Source organism: Antechinus flavipes, chromosome 4 (genome assembly GCF_016432865.1).
Source record: "Antechinus flavipes isolate AdamAnt ecotype Samford, QLD, Australia chromosome 4, AdamAnt_v2, whole genome shotgun sequence".
Classification (NCBI taxonomy): Eukaryota; Metazoa; Chordata; class Mammalia; order Dasyuromorphia; family Dasyuridae; genus Antechinus; species Antechinus flavipes.
In genome coordinates, this window is record NC_067401.1 from 190,738,719 (window position 1) to 190,750,681 (window position 11,963).

The following is an 11,963-nucleotide window of genomic DNA, read 5'->3' on the forward strand; positions in this document are numbered from 1 at the left end:
AAGGTGAGGAGCAGAGAAAAGCCAGAGTGGTGATTAAAAGTCTTGGCAACTATCAAATTGAGCCTTGGGCTACTGTTGAGCTCCCTGTCACCCCTACTTCAGTTGCAATGTCGATAGTGAGTAATTACGATTATATCTCAGGGATAGTTCATTCTGGCATTTTAAAACAAGGGGGAGATAAGATTATTGTAACTAGCCTCATGAATATATTATTTATATAGACCAAGCAGGCATTTTAGCAAAATAATTACTTTGGATTCTGTAGATATAAATTTAACACAATATATTACTCATGATTAACCTTGGGGAATGATAAAAATTGAAGGAAGAATGTTTAAAGGTATTTTCAATACAAGGGCAGACAGATCAGTTATTACTAGCAGAGAATGGCCTCCATCATGGTCCCTAGATTCATGGTGAAAGGTGTGGGGAGACTCCAATTCAACCGAGAGTCAGCTTACCTTTTATATTGACAATTTGAAGGGCATACAGGAATTACCCAGCCTTTGGTGATTGAAGGTCTTATATTCAATTTATGGGGAAGGGATATTATGAAATCTTTAATAGGATACTCAAAACAGACCCTGATCATGGGGCCATTGCTAAGCTTTGCCCAAAGAAAAAATACAAGTATTCCCCAATGAATTTGGGTTCAGCAATGGCCCCTGATTAAAGATAAATTGGAGGCACTTCAAGAAATTATTTCTGTCCAATTGCGTCAAGGATATATTGAGGAATCCTTTAGTTCTTTTAATTCTCCTGTGTTCGTGATTAAGAAAAAATCTGGTATGGAATGCTTACTGACCATTAATGTTTTTTTTTGTTTGTTTTTGTTTTTGTTTTTTGGCAGCCTATGGATTCTTTGCAACTTGGCTTGCCCTCTCCAAATATGATTCCTAAACATTTTCATATTAAGATCATAGATATTGCTGATTGCTTTTACTGTATTCCTTAAATCCTGCTGATTGCTATATTTACTGCTCCTTCTCTTAACTTCCAATCTCTAGCAAAGAGAAACAATGGAAAGTGCTGCCTCAGGGAATGATTAATAGCCCAACATTGTGAGAGTGGTTTGTGAGCAGTGCTTGAAGGGTTTAGGAAAGCTTTTCCCTCAGTCTTTGTTATACACTATATAGATGATATTCTTTTAGCCCAGGCAGATTCTTTCCTACCTTTATCAAGCTACTAAGGAGGTTATCGAAATACTTGCTCAGCATAACCTTTTTGTTGCTCCTAATAAGGTACTGAAAGCTCCACCATTTTTGTACCTTGGATATACTCTTACAGATAACAAAATTATGCAATCTCCTTCAATTTGTTTTTTCTGACTATAAAACTCTTAATGATTTTCAGTATGCTGTATGGCAACATACAATGGCTGTGAGCATGTATATTTATCCCATCTTCCCTTATGGCACCCTTATACACTCTTTTGAAGGGAGATTCTAATCTTAAATTGCCTCATTTTTGGAATACTGCCGCAAAAGAGGCAAAACAAAATGATTGGCTTGGAAAACTTTGGTTTTTCTCCATCGCTTTCTTTAGAGGTTACTATCTTTTGCTCCACTTCTTTTTTTTTTCTGCATTGCATTAAGGAAATGAAGTTCTAGAATGGATAATATCTCTTGTTTGAATTGTACTGTTACTCAGTGTTTCACCAAAGATGAAAGAGGTTTTGTTTTTTTTGCTCATTCACCCTAAATCTGTATATATCCCTGTAACTTTAATTGATGGCTGGCAGGAATTTCCTGCTTTTCATGCCTTCCAACTTATTGTATCTCAACCTAAACCTTGCATCAGTTGCATTATTTTGGGTATTAGCATGTTGATTTTTCTCATAGCATCTTCAGTTTCTAATGCCATGAGTGTGAATACTGTAAAGACTTAGATGGTTGATGCTCATTTTTAAATGATCTGTCTAAAAATGTCTCTATTTTCAAACAGCAAGAAAAGATTACAGAAAATCGTCCCCAGGAGAATACACCATCATCAAGTAGGATTTATGCCAGGAATGCAGGGTTGATTCAATGTTAGGAAAACTATTAACATAATTGACTATATCAATAACCAAATTAACAAAAACCATATGATCATTTCAATAGATGCAGAACAAACATTTGATAAAATCCAACACCCATTCCTATTAAAAACACTAGAAAGAGTATAGGAATAAATGGACTTTTCTTAAAATAGTCAGTAGCATCTATTTAAAAAAAAGCATCATATGTAATGGTGATAAATTGGAACCATTCCCAATAAAATCAGGAGTGAAACAGGTTGCCCACTATCACCATTACTATTCAATATTGTGTTAGAAATGCTAGTTTCAGGAATAAGAGATGAAAAAGAGATTAAAGGAATTAGAATAGGTAATGAGGAAACCAAATTATCACTCTTTGCAGATGACATGATGGTATACTTAGAGAACCCCAGAGAATCAACTAAAAAGCTATTAGAAATAGTCCACAAGTTTAGCAAGATTTTGGGAAACAAAATAAATCCACATAAATCATCAGCATTTTTATACATCACTAACAAAATCCAACAGCAAGAGATACAAAGAGAAATTCTATTTAAAATAACTGCCTATAATATAAAATATTTGGGAATCTATCTGCCAAGGGAAAGTCAAGAACTATATGAGCAAAACTACAAAACATTTTCCACAAAAATAAAATCAGATCTAAACAATTGGAAAAATATTAAGTGCTTTTGGATAGGTCGAGAGAATATATAATAAAGATGACAATATTCCCTAAACTAATCTCTTATTTACTGCTATACCAATCAGACTCCCAAGATATTATATTAATGACCTAGAAAAAATAACAACAAAATTCATCTGGAGGAACAAAAAGTGAAGAATTTCAAGAAAATTCTAATGAAAAAAAGATCAGCTGAAGGTGGCCTAACTGTATCTGATCTAAAACTATAATATAAAGCAGCAGTCACCAAAACCATTTGGTACTGGCTATGAAATAGACTAGTTGATTAGTGGAATAGGTTATATTCACAGGACAAAATAGTCAATACCTATAGCAATCTAGTGTTTGACAAACCCAAAGACCCCCAACTTTTGGGATTAGAAGGCACTATTTGACAAAAACTGCTGGGGAAATTGGAAATTAATATTGTAGAAACTAGGCATTGACCCACATTTAACACTGTACACAAGATCAAGATCAAAATGGGTCATGATCTAGGCATGAAGAATGAGATTATAAATAAATTAGAAGAACATAGGAAATTTTACCTCTCACACCTGTGGAGGACAAAGGAATTTGTGAACAAGGAAGAACTAAAGATCATTATTGATCATAAAAAAATTTCTTTTTGATTATATCAAGTTAAAAAGCTTTTTGTACAAACAAAACTAATGCAGACAAGATTTGAAGGGAAGCAATAAACTGGAAAACATCTTTACAATTAAAGGGTCTGATAAAGAATATATAGAGAATTGACTCAAATTTATAAGAAATCAAGCCATTCTACAAATGATAAATGGTCAAAGGATATGAACAGATAATTTTCAGATGATGAAATTGAAATTATTTCTACCCATATGGAAAGGTGTTTCAAATCATTATTGATCAGAGAAATACAAATTAAGACAACTCTGAGATACCACTACACACCTCTCAGAGTGGCCAAGATGACAGGAAAAGATAGTGATGAATGTTGGATGTGGGGAAACTGGGACATTGATGAATTGTTGGTGCAGTTGTGAACAGATCCAACCATTCTGGAGAGCAATTTGGAACTATACTCAAAAAGTTGTCAAACTGTGGATACTCTTTGATCTAGCAGTGTTACTACTGGGCTTATATCTCTCAGGGTTTAAGGCTTCTTTCAGATCTAGGCTTTCAGGGTCCTTAACTATTCTCCTAGGACTAGAAATAGGTTAGGTTCACAGAAAAAAATAGCCAATGACTATAACAATGTAACATTTTGACAAACCAAATCTCTAAGAGTGATAATCTTAAAGGGACCACAACTTTAGTAAAGAGAACGAACAGTTTCCCTCTCTCTTCAAATTCATTTTCATAACTGTCAATATAATATTAACTTCAGGTAGATACAATTTGAGACATAAGGGTCAGTCCTAGACAAAAATGCAAAACTTGTTATTTTTCTTTAACTTGACCTGGACAGTTCAGTCAGCTTTTAGTGGTGGAGCATAATTAAGATTAATTTAAGATGAATTAAGTTGAGAAATCTTTAGTGGTTTTCAGTCACCTTTTTATACAAATTAAATGGTTGACTCTTGACAGTCAAGACATCTACCATCTACAGGGTCTTTTGGAAAATGGTGAATTGCCATTCAGGCACAGCAGAAAGCTGTCTCCATGACTCAGCTACTCTTTCCTCCTGAATGAGCTCCGCCTGGAGCTCTAGGACGGAAGACAGTCTCTTTGAAGGACACAATCCAAAGATTTACTTCATCAGGAGGTAGGTGGATAGAGAGAGTCATTACAAACTACATACTCTTATAAGCAGCATTTCCTCTTCTCTAAGATGGGGAAACCTTAATGGTAGAGTCCCCATTAACCCTTCCTGTGGCCTCAAATCACTAGCAAAAGAGATTTATCTACTTTTCTTCTTATTATTATTATGTGAGAGGAATTCTCATCATAAAAAAAGAGGAGGAAAGTTCAGAGTCTGTAAAAGCCTCAAGAGTTTTCTCTTTGTCAGACCCAGTATTTGCCTTCCACTATATCCCTCAATCACTAAATCTTTCTACTTGGTTTGGAAAATATTTATTCCAGTTTCTCCAACCTCTTGGCTTTGTATCTGACCTTTTGGGATAAGTTCCTCCTCTATGGGATATGGGGCAGAATCTGAGGTCAAAGCTAGAGCCCCTGTCCTAGTAGAGATTGATCTTCTCTTATGGCCTGAGTTTTATGAAGCCAAAGCCTCTTCCTACATGCTCCTTACCTTTTTGGTTTTTCAGGTAAAAGATCAGCCCCAGGACAAAGCTTCCAATTCCACTTATCAATTTGCTCTGAGTAGATTCAGATTGTGCCCTCAGTAGAAAATGTATCGGGGTCACTATTTATTAGCCCACTCCATCCCACCCTGAACCAATGTTATCCATGAGTGATTTAAAATCTCTGAGCACCCATAATGGAAGGGGCATTAAGAAACTGAGAAGTAAGCAGGGACAGAGGCCTGAATTCCTGTTCCAACTCCATCTAAGTCATAAAAGGAAATAAAAGGGCCCATGGGGTTCAGGGTTGGGGACAGGGAGAATAACTGCTTCTCTGAGGGCATCTCTTTGTTGATGTTCAAAAGAGAGATCCCAAAAGGTTAGGGTTGAAGACCAATGTTGTGAAGTGTCTCAAAAGAATTTGCAGGCTAGAACCCATTTTCAGGTCAAGGTGTAAAATTAATTATAATTGTAATGCAGTTGAAATGGGCTAAATTCCAAAAGGATTTAGCAAAGAACCAGGAGAAAGAAGACAAATTCATCAGAAAAGACAAAGAGATTTAGTTTTTCATGTCATGAATAATTTTATGGTCCAGAGGTAGAGCTGAAGAGTAGTCTGGTATTCCCCTCACCATTTGTCTCAAAAACCCTTTATCACTGATCAACAGATTATCTGGCAGTCAGAAAAGTTTCTAAGACTATATTATAGTATTCCTAAAGCCAGGAGATTTTAGGATCATTGACAGACTGTTAAAACAATAGCACTTTATGGTCAAGAGGCCTCAGGATTACTGCTATGTTTCCCTTAGAAGGTATACCCCCTTCATCTTGATCCCAGAAACATCTAAAGACTGAATTCAGAAATAAAAAATAATCTATATCCTGGGTTAAGGAACATTCTCCAAGCTTTCTCTGTTGAGGAAAAAATATTTCCAGAAAGCACTGGGTGCAAAAGGTGAAGAACTTACAGATCAAGCACATCTTGATCAGAGACTATTAGCTGAATTAATTGAAGCCTTAGAGGCCTCAGTTTTGGCCTCTCCTGAAGCCCTTTAGATAAGGCCTGGACTACATTCCATTACCCAAAGAAGGATACTGGTGAAGAAGCTGTACATCTACTACATTCCACTGACCAAAGAGGGGAATAGAGACTTATGTGACCAATCACACCACATAGAGGTGGGATTTTTGGAGTTCTTTGTCTGAAATGTATAAAAGCTGTGAGCACTCTCAAGGGAGTGACTCTCTCCTGCTGTGGGCTTTGGCCCACAGATGGGGGGGGCAGGGGAAGGTGGTCTGCTTCTCGAGATTCTAATAAATAATTCTGCTTTTTATGAGTGATCTCTGAGTAGTCAATTTGGGGAGGTGTCTTTGTCCCAAACAGCACCAAGGCTCTGTGGATGCTAGCTCAATGCTGCATTGAGAGAGCAGAATACATATGGTCAAGAGCATAGGTCGGCATGGGATCTTTGGAAACATTCACTGAAGGACTTCCAGAATTAGAAGCTACCCTGTCCTAGGATTTAAAGATGGGGGATCCTGTTTAAGGACTAGGATTTCAGGCTGGGGATAGAATAAAGGAATTGGTTCTCACTCCATTACACACTGATGAAGCTCTGTGCACTGACCCACAGTGTATGTGTAGACATCTCTGCTATGGAGAATCATTTCCTACAGGACCAGGGTCTAGTAGGTCCAGTCTCTATTCTGTATCAGATTTATGGACACAATCCAAGCTGTTTCCTCTGATCCATTCTTGAATCAGGTGACCTTGATCTTGTTTAGGATAGAAGCTGGTGAGAGAGCAGAGCAACAGGTGCTGTAAAACCTCTGTCTTTCTTTTTTTTTTTTTTAGCTTTTTCTTTTCTTGTGAAAAATTTTACTTTAATTTTTTTATTATAACTTTTTATTGACAGTACATATGCATGAGTAATTTTTCAACATTGTCCCTTGCAATCACTTCTGTTCCAACTTTTCCCTTCCTTCCCTCCATCCCCTCCCCTAGATGGCAGTCTCATACATATTAAACATGTTAAAGTATATCTTAAATGCAATATATGTGTACATATTTGTACAGTTCTCTTGCTGCACAAGAAAAATCAGATTCAGAAAGGTAAAAATAACCTGCGAAAAAAAAAAAACAAAAATGCAAGTAGTCCATATTCATTGGAACTGAATTGGATCTTCTCATTGCCGAAGATATACACTTCCATTGGAATTGATCCTCATACAGTATTGTTGTTGAAGTATATAATCATCTTCTGATTCTGCTCATTTCATTCAGCATCAGTTCATGTAAGTTTTCTCCAAGCCTCTCTGTATTCATCCTGCTGGTCATTTTTTACAAAACAATAATATTCCATAACATTCATATACCACAATTTACCCAAGCATTCTCCAATTGATGGGCATCCATTCAGTTTCCATTTTCTTGCCTCTACAAAACGGGCTGCCACCAACATTTTTGCACATATTTCCTTCCTTTAAGATCTCTTTGGGATATAAGGTCCTCTGTCTTGAAAGGAGAGATGGTCACTCTGGGCTGGACTGGGGGAGAGTAATACAAAGTGTGAGAAGACAGTACAGCTTTTTTTTTTTTTCCCTAGAAAGTAGGCCTTTCCTTCTGATGAGGATCCCCCTGCCTCTCAGGTCCTGAGGGTCTCCCTCAGAGGTGTCCCACACAGGCTCTAATGCTCTATCCTGTCCAGGGGATTAGATCTTCCAGATTCTCACGATCCCCATGGGAGGAAGAGGATAATATCCGGGTCCCTATAGGGTCCGCTCAGCCTTGGTTTTGACAGACATCCCATGGGTGGTCCTGATGTGATATTTGACGTAGGGTTTGGTAGCAAATGATGGCACCAAAATTAGAAGTTTGGTCATGTGAAGAATTCACAATGGCCATTCTCTTTGGCAAAAGATAGATTTATTTGGGGGAATAGGTTACAGACAAAATGAAGGGATACAATAAACATTAGGAAAGATAAATATGAAATAGGAGTGGAGAGCATATAAAAGACTCACAATTACTCAATAGAAAGAGAGCACCCCATGAGGTTGAGGCAAGCTGACAGGCTAAATCCTCAGAGGGATTTAGCACCCTAAAAGAGATAGTTAGCTGTAAGGAGAAGTGGGGTTTGGGAAGTAAATGGAGTTAGGGGAGATACCACGTGACATGGGGGAAGGGAAGGAGAGAGACACTACAAGGCAGAGTTCCTGGTGAACTGACCTAAAGGGGGGTAGATAGCATTGTACTATACATAGTCTTAGCTGAAGAATTTAGCCTCAGGGACTTGATATAACTTGTATTAACTCTAGTGAGTGGGACCACAGAACTTCCTGCCTTCCCCCGGGAATAATTTTTTTCAATGCTACAGTTTCTTTCCCACTACACCCACCATTCAGGACCTCCTCTATTCTGTCAAGGTTGTACAAGGAGAGGGAGAGGTAGATTGCAGGGCAGATGAGGAAGGGAATGGGAGTCCAGCCTCCTCTGGGTCAGCTCAGGACACACATTCAGGAGGACACACCTCCCTGGCCCCAGAAGTCAGAAAGTGAGAGTGGGGATTACCCACTTCTCTCCAATGAGAAAGGCTTATATATACCTTATAGTTGTGGATACATAGGGTCCACAGAGGCTTGGTCTTCCTTCATGATTTCCTTCTGAGTGTTCCAATATTCAGCATCTGGCCACCCCAGCTCCATCCCATTCAATCACAAACTTACCCACATAGCAGTCCAAGTGGAGAAAATTCCTGGCCATTGTAGAAGTATCTGAGACTTGCTCCATGCTGTTAGTAAAGTATCAATCACCTGGAACTGGTACACGAAATCCTCTGTGGACAGACCCAGAGCAGCATCAGCCATGGCAAACCAGCCACCTGTGGCCCCTGTGACCAGGTAATGTCCCCAGGCCTCAGGACCTGACCGTCACCTACATGGCTTCCAGTCCTTTGAGCCCTCAGAGCTTGAGGGAGTGGTTGCTGATCTGGGCCCAACCTGGAACAGGGAGGCCACACAGGGCAGGAACCTAACACTTTGGGTACTGTGCTTGGGTGTGGGGCAATGCTCTCCCTACAAAGGTGATTCCAGAAACATGTAATAGTTCCTGGCTTCCTACTTCTGGCCACACCCAAAACACACACACACATACACAACCTTTACATGCACACAATCCTCACATACACAACACAATTATATACACTCACAAACATATTCAACTCATACATACAATCATTGTATGTGGAGAAGATGGGAATGGAAAGTGAGGGGAGCCACAGAAAATAACCCTAACCCTTAATCACTGAATGGATGCAGCCTCAGTCAAACTGAGACCTGTTGAAAACCTTAGCTAAAAAAGGCCAAGGTCTCCCTTTTCATCCAGGACCATCTTCAGTCCTCCTGATCTATATCCACTAATATATATTCACTGAACCCAGATGGCTCTGAAGGGGAAAACCAGATAGTGACCTTGCACAATCCTTCCTCTCTTAAATATAATTCACTTGCATATCATGGTATCACCTACCTGATGTCATGGTTCTCTTCTAGAATGAAGGACAAACAACAACCTACAACTCACAGACACAGATGCAGCAGGAGAAAGAGCTGAGCTTCTTCCTTTTGGGAAATCTCTCTCATGATTCTTCTGCTTACTACCTCTTCCAGACTATCAAGACCTCATTCTTACAAACCTTCCTCCTGCCTGAACCAAACCCCCTGCCTTTGACAAAACCCCTACCCTTGTAATCTGAGCGACTTGCCCCTATTATCCAGCATGCACAGGCTAACAGATGCCCTTCATACTGATATAATTACCTTGCTTCAACTGTTTCTATTCTACTTGAAAAAAATCCTATTTATCAATTCTATTTTGACTTTTACACAGGAAGGAAATGAGGTGTTCCAACAGTCAGCCTGTTGAAACGACTTATCCAAAGACACTAGACTAGTATACAAAGGGGAGGAGGGGGTGGGGCTGCAGCACAAGTCCTCTGACTCCTGAATTCAGTCATCTTTTCCCCAAAACCACTTTGCTTAATAACATCCAGTCATTATCCCACATTGGTTAAAATAAATAAATAAACAAAAACAACAGTGAAGGATTTAAAAAAGAAAAATAAGTTCAAGAAATGTTATAAATCTGTCAAAGTCTCTGGGGCCAGACAGAAACATTTTAAAATAAGGAACTAGAGACACACATAGATAGGAAGAAAACAGCAAAGAGATTTTCACCTTCATCTTTGGCTTCTTCTAACTTAAATAGTACCCAGTACTACAAGGACAAGGACAAGGAGTATAAAATGGCTCCCCATTAGATGGTAATATGAGGGAATCTGAGGAACATGAGAACATTTTATTCTGAAGAGATCAAGGAAATTTTTATGGAGTATTGTGAAGTATGGATTAGCTCCCTGGAGGCCTCAAAATCAGCAGGAGTCAAGATAAGCAAAAGTCCTTGGTCTTTAGGGGGAGAAGTGAAAGGGATTGACAAAACTGCCACATGCTCTCCACTGATTGACCTCCCTTCTCCTCATCCTTCTCCAAAGTGACTCTGACTTGTTTCACTCCACCCCTTAATCCCTCCTACAATTCTCTGTATAGACCAAAAGATGGAGCCAGCACAGAATAATGAGAAGGGCCATTTTCCTAAGTATATGATAATAGAGTATTGTCCAATAGGTAATTAGCTTTAAGTGCTCAATTATCTGATTCCAGTGTACCTATTCAGAGTTTTACAGAGTATGAACCAGTTGAGTTCTTCCTTGAAGGAAGTCAAGGCTCAGAAAACAGCAGTGAGAAGAGAGTACATTCCAAGAGTGAGGAGCAGCTTATACAATGCTTGGAGTAGAGAGATGAGGGCTAAATTCTGAGAAAATTGATTGAATAGTTCAAATGGAATGAAGAGTGTTCAAAGGAGAGCAAAATGAATTGAAGAGTTGGATTGGGCTTAAAATGTCAGACTGAAGAATTTGAAATTGACCCTAGAGACAATGGGAAGACACAGAAGATTTGTGGGGAGGCTAAAAAGATTGACATTAGTATGAACAATGAATTGGAAATAGAAATTAGCAGATTAACATTGACTTAAGCTTTGAAAAAATTACAGATGAAAAAGTATGAGTGAAAGATGAATTTTCTCAAGGGAACCTTCTCAATCCTCAGTCTCCTCAGTTCCACTGTTTTGTCCATGACCACAGAAACATATATTGTTGCCAGATTAGCTTGAAGATGGTCTTGGTTTCTTTGGGACTCTGATATAAGCTCCTTGCTCTACCAATTACCCCAAATGATCACCTTGTTTTTCCGAGGAAGGAGGCTTCTACTCCCCAATTGGAGACTAGAATTCTCTAATTCTTCTTGGGAGTTCAATGACCCCATGCCTTGTATAGAAAACCAGGAAGCAATAATAATTGCACTTACCTTGAGTGAGGGATTTCCTTGGCCCAAAATAAAGGTATCAACATCATCGATGTCATTACCAGATCAATCTTCCAACAGCCAGCAGAAATCCAAACATCAACCATGTCAAGGATCAGCAGGAATCAAGGGAATGAGCAAATTGTAGGATGGATGGCCTTACTCAGTCAATAGGACTCACCACCCTACTTGTTAGAGAAAAAGAGCTGGCAGGTATATCTAAGTCCCTTAGTATTGAACAGTGACTAAAAGAAGAACCAATAAGCTTTAAAGCTGAGCTATGTCATCTGTCACCAGTCAGCAAGTTGTTGTAAAGGGAATGTAAGACTACTTTTCTTGGCAGAAAAAAACAAGTTCCCTAGATCCTTGCTTCCTCATTCCATGATTTGTTCTTATCTATAAACTCTCTTCTTTTGTCTTTAAAAGGTGATCCCATTAGAATAAGAATTCTTTGAGAGCATAATCCTAAGAGGTTATTAAGTTCTTTATTCATTTTTTTCAAAAATATACAGATTTGTAATAATGTTTTACATCCACTTAATGCTTTCAAACTACAAGGTGCTTTGCTTATAATAACCTCAAAACAATTGAATATTGTCATTAGTGAGGATTTAAT

At 38.5% G+C, this 11,963-nt stretch overlaps 1 long non-coding RNA gene across 1 annotated transcript; it reads right to left on the bottom strand.

The window, feature by feature from the left end:
- Positions 1-5,144: 5,144 nt before the first annotated feature.
- Positions 5,145-11,598, bottom strand: LOC127561111 (uncharacterized). Its single transcript, XR_007953458.1, has 3 exons — positions 11,351-11,598; positions 8,654-8,763; positions 5,145-7,474 (listed from the first exon to the last, which is right to left on the bottom strand). It is a non-coding gene; the product is annotated as an uncharacterized LOC127561111 (long non-coding RNA).
- Positions 11,599-11,963: the final 365 nt, after the last annotated feature.